This window comes from Moschus berezovskii, chromosome 10 (genome assembly GCF_049115385.1).
Source record: "Moschus berezovskii isolate FMDL1 chromosome 10, NW_MosBer_1.0, whole genome shotgun sequence".
NCBI lineage: Eukaryota > Metazoa > Chordata > Mammalia > Artiodactyla > Moschidae > Moschus > Moschus berezovskii.
Genome location: NC_142469.1, coordinates 62,547,751 through 62,553,750, shown reverse-complemented (window position 1 = coordinate 62,553,750; position 6,000 = coordinate 62,547,751).

Below are 6,000 nucleotides of genomic sequence, written 5' to 3'. Positions count from 1 at the left end.
AGTGACAACTCTTGAGAAAAGAACAGCACATTAACTAAGCTGCACATTTACCTTGACTTTCTCTCAGAAACCACTTTCCAAATTATGTAAGGGAAATAGAGTGTAAACTGAGGGCAACTGCCTTATTGGATGAGGAGCAGAGATTGTTATTCCCATTCTTTAAAGAGAGATGAGTTCCTGGACAAGATAGAAAAGAAGGGAGCCACAAAGACAAAATATCAAAATTCTGCACAGAAACTTCTAACAAATCCTTGGCTAACTGATAAATTACACATAGACAAGGCGAGATTCTGGCAGGCACACAGAGCTGAGGAGAGCTGTAAACTGCTGGGGAGTTACATTTCAAGCGCAGCCAGACTGGAATGACTGTCATGACCAATTTAGGCATTGACTTGGGACTCCTAAAGGACAAGTCCTATTGTCAGGACTATCCCTAACAAGCAGTTCAGTTCAGTTGCTCAGTTGTGTCCAACTCTTGGCGACCTCATGAACCGCACCTCGCCAGGCTTCCCTGTCCATCACCAACTCCCGGAATCCACCCAAACTCATCTCCATTGAGTCAGTGATGCCATCCAACCATCTCATCCTCTGTCGTCCCCTTCTCCTCTTACCCTCAATCTTTCCCAGCATCAGGGTCTTTGCAAATCAGTCGGGTCTTTGCAAATCAGTCAGCTCTTTGCATCAGGTTGTCAAAGCACTGGAGTTTTAGCTTCAACCTCAGTGCTTCCAGTGAAGACCCAGGACCGATCTCCTTTAGGATGGACTGGTTGGATCTCCTTGCAGTCCAAGGGACTCTCAAGAGTCTTCTCCAGCACCACAGTTCAAAAGCATCAATTCTTTGGCGCTCAGCTTTCTTCATAGTCCAACTCTCACATCCATCCATGACCACTGGAAAAACTGTAGCCTTGACTAGACAGACGCTTGTTGGCAAAGTAATGTCTCTGCTTTTTAATATGCTGTCTAGGTTGGTCATAACTTTCCTTCCAAGGAATAAGTGCCTTTTAATTTTATGGCTACAATCACCATCTGCAGTGATTTAGGATTCCCCCCAAAATAATGTCTGCCAATGTTTCCTCATCTATTTGCCATGAAGTGATGGGACCAGATGCCACGATCTTAGTTTTCTGAATGTTGAGCTTTAAGCCAACTTTTTCACTCTCTTATTTCATCGAGAGGCTCTTTAGTTTTTCTTCACTTTCTGCCATGAGGGTGGTGTCATCTGCATATCTGAGGTTATTGATTGCATAGAACCTGGAATATTAGGTCCATGAATCAAGGCAAATTGGAAGTGGTCAAACAGGAGATGGCAAGAGTGAACATTGATATTCTAGGAATCAGCGAACTAAGATGGACTGGAATGGGTGAGTTTAACTCAGATGACCTTTATATTTACTACTGTGGGCAGGAATCCCTTAGAAGAAATGGAGTAGCCATCATAGTCAACAAAAGAGTCCAAAATGCAGTACTTGGATGCAATCTCAGAAATGACAGAATGACCTCTGTTTGTTTACAAGGCAAATCATTCAATGTCACAGTAATCCAAGTCTATACCCCGACCAGTAAGAAGCAGTACCAAGTTAAAATAGACCTATCTCAGAAGTCTGCCAATGCAGGAGATGCAAGTTTGATCTTTGGACCAGGAAAATCCCCTGAAGAAGCAAATGGCAGCTCACTCTGGTATTCTTCCCTGAAGAAGCTCATGGACAGAGGAGCCTGGTATGTTTCAGTCCAGGGGATCACAAAGAGTTGGATATGACTTAGCAACCAAATAACAACAGTCCCCAAAGAAGCTTGAAACTATGTCTTGAGATGATTTAACTGCCTATTGGAAAATAAAATAACCTTCATTAGAGAAATATAATCTAGAATCTCAGCAATGGCTAACATCCAATATAGATACAGATGCACTGCTGCTGCTGCCACTAAGTCACTTCAATCTTGTCTGACTCTATGCGACCCCATAGATGGCAGCCCACCAGACTCTTCCATCCCTGGGATTCTCCAGGCAAGAATACTGGAGTGGGTTGCCATTTCCTTCTCCAACGCATGCATGTATCCTAAGTTGCCTCAGTCGTGTCTGACTCTGTGCGACCCTACGGACAGGAGCCCACCAGGCTCCTCCATCCACAGGATTCTCAAGGCAGGAATACTGGAGTGGGCTGCCATTTCCTTCTCTAACAGATGCACTAGGCATGTGAATAAGAAAGAAATAGCTAATAGATATTCAAGAGATAGAATAGTCTGTAATTACAGACCCAGAGAAGAACCGGATGTCAATGTTAATCCACAACATTTCAAATATAGTTAAATATCAACAAAAATAGAGAAAATGTGAAAACAGTGGACTAATAGAAGGAGTAATTACACATAGTATTAGACTCACTGAAAAGAATTGAAGGACACTTTAAGATTGAAATACAATATGTGAAATTAAGAATTCACTTGATAGCTCTTGATTTTCATCAAAGGTGTCACATAATTCAATGGGGGAAAGAAATTAAATAAATAGAGCTGTAGTAAGTGGATATCTATAAGACAAACAATGAACCTTGACTCTTATTTCACTTCACAAATAAGAATTAATTTGAAATGCATCAAAAGTCCTAAATGTTAAAGTTAAAACAATAAAATTCTGTAGTCAAACATATGAAAATATCTTCATACTTTGGAGAATGCAAAAATTTATTACTAATATCCAAACTACTAACAATGAAAGGAAAGTATATGAATTTGACTTTATAAAAATGTGAAGTTCTGCAAATTCAAGATAACATTAAAATCGAGAATTCCAGATAGAAACTAGTAGAAGATATTTGCAATACACATATCTGATGAAGAATTATGTGCTGCATTCATGAATATCTCCTACGAATCAATTTGAAAAAGACAAATAACTTTTTTTTTTATGGACAGGAGACTTAGACTTGAAAAAAAATCAAAAGTATAAAATAATATCTGAATGGTCAATCAGATTTTTCCTCAACATAATTCATCACCAAGGAAGTGGAAATAAATTTATAAATTAGAATTAATTTACAACTAAAACATGATTTCTAGATCAGGTCAACTGACTGAACTTCCATATTAAAGACTGACAATGATGTAGAGACTCTAAAACTCTCCTATATAACTGGTAGGAGCTTATGTAAATTGCATAAGCAATTTGCAAAGTGTGTGATAATTTTTAATAAATTGACACAGTAATTCTATATAATACTAGCTATATACCCAAGAAAGTTAACTATATTTGTCCATTTCAGGGCTGGTTTGTTCACAATAGGCAACTACTGAAAGTAATCTAGCTAATACACAAAAACAGGAGAATGGATAAGTAAACTGTGATACAGTCATTCAGTGGAACACTACTCAGAAATAAGATTGAAATATTTATACACATAACAGCATGGATAACCCATAATAATAATGTCACTTCAGTCGTGTCCGACTCTGTGTGACCCCATAGAAGGAAGCCCACCAGGTTCCCCCGTCCTTGGGATTCTCCAGGCAAGAACACTGGAGTGGGTTGCCATTTCCTTCTCCAATGTGTGAAAGTGAAAAGTGAAAGTGAAGTCGCTCAGTCGTGTCCGACCCTTAGCGACCCCACGGACTGCAGCCTACCAGGCTCCTCCATCCATGGGATTTTCTAGGCAAGAGTACTGGAGTGGCTTGCCATTGAAGACTTAAAAAAAATTAGCCAGGTAGCAGGGGCTTCCCAAATGGCGCTAGTGGTAAAGAATCTGCCTGCCAATGCAGGTAGACTTAAGAGACCCGGTTTGATCCCTGGGTCGGGAAGATGCCCTAGAGAAAGAAATGGTAACTCACTCCAGTATTCTTGTCTGGAGAATGCCACCACAGAGGAGACTGGCAGGTTGCAGTCCATAGGCTTGTACAGGGTGTGACACAACTGAAGCATATTAACATGCACAGATAATGAGTATGTTTAGTAATTTAACTTTTTTTTAAGGTTAAGAAATAAGGTAGGGTAAAGTTGATTTATGAGATAGAAAGCATAGAAATGATTACCTCTCAGAAGCGAGAGAGGAAGGGAGGTGATTGACATAAGGGGCTGTTTGAGGGTAATGGATATATTACCATACTGAAGTGTGGGTGTATGAATATATATGCATATAAAGATTCATTAACCTGTATACTTACAATTTGTACAATTCAATGTATGTCTATTATATTTCGATTTTTAAAATCCCTGGATGGTATAACAGTTGCTTAGAAACTGCAAAAAAAATCTGATCTGTGAATTCAAATGCGTGTGTGTGTGTGCTAAGTCACATCAGTCAAGTACAATTCTTTGTGACCTCGTGGACTATAGGCCAGCAGGCTCTTCTGTCCATGGAATTCTCCAGGCAAAGATATTGGAGTTGGTTGCCATGCCCTCCTCTAGGGGATCTTCCCAACCCAGGGATGGCACTCCGGTCTCTTATATCTCCTGCATTGGCAGGGAGGTTCTTTACCACTATTGCCACCTGGGAAGCCTGAATTCAAATGCAGGTGAATTTAAAGTATCCAATATAAGTAAGCACGGCATGGAAAAAAAGAATGGAAAAACAACAAAGTGAGAGACATGTGTGACACTGTTTCATGATCTTATATATTCTTAATTGGAGTTTCTGGAGGACAGCTCCAGGAATGTATGTATGTGACTTACATTGAATGCCTGTATGTGAATGTATAATGAATGTATGTGATAAAATGAGAAGATACTGATTACTGAAAACAAACTGGATTTCAGTACTTCATGGGGTTTATAATACATGAAGGAATAAAATATATGAAAGCAGTAGAACAAAGATGAGCATGATAGATCAAATTGAACTCTTCCAAGGGACGTCACCAGATGGTCAACACTGAAATCAGATTGATTATATTCTTTGCAGCCAAAGATGAAGAAGCTCTACACAGTGAGCAAAACAAGACCAGGAGCTGAATGTGGCTCAGATCATGATCTCCTTATTGCCAAATTCAGACTTAAATTGAAGAAAGTAGGGAAAACGACTAGACCATTCAGATATAACCTAAATCAAATCTCTAACAATTATACAGTGGAAGTGGGAAATAAATTTAAGGGAATAGATCTGATAGACAGAGTGCCTGATGAACTATGGACAGAGGTTCATGACATTGTACAGGAGACAGGGTTCAAGACCATCCCCAAGAAAAAGAAATGCAAAAAAGCAAAATGACTGTCTGAAGAGGCCTTACAAATAGCTGTGAAAAGAAGAGAAGTGAAAAGCAAAGGAGAAAAGGAAAGCTATACCATTTGAAGGCAGAGTTCCAACGAATAGCAGGGACAGCTAAGAAAGCCTTCCTCAGTGATCAGTGCAAAGAATAGAGGGAAACAATAGAATGGGAAAGTCTAGAGATCTCTTCAAGAAAATTAGAGATACCAGGGGAACATTTCATGCAAAGATGGGCACAATAAAGGACAGAAATGGTATGGACCTAACAGAAGCAGAAGATATTAAGAAGAGGTGCAAGAATAAACAGAAAAACTATACAAAAAATATCTTCACGACCCAGATAATCATGATGGTGTGATCACTCACCTAGAGTCAGTCATCCTGGAAGGTGAAGTCAAGAGGGCCTTGGGAAGCATCAATATTAACAAAGCTAGTGGAGGTGATGGAATTGCAGTTGAGCTATTTCAAATCTTGAAAGATGATGCTGTGAAAGTGCTACACTCAATATGCCAGCAAATTGGGAAAACTCAGCAGTGACCCCAGGACTGGAGAAGGTTAGTTTTCATTCCAATCCCAAATAAAGGCAATGCCAAAGAATGCTCAAACTACCACACAATTACACTCATATCTCATGCTACTAAAGTGATGCTCAAAATTCTCCAAGCCAGGCTTCAGCAATACGTGAACCATGAACTTCCAGATGTTCAAGCTGGTTTTAGAAAAGGCAGAGGAACCAGAGATCAAATTGCCAACATCTGCTGAACCATCATAAAAGCCAGAGAGTTAAAGAAAATCATCTATTTCT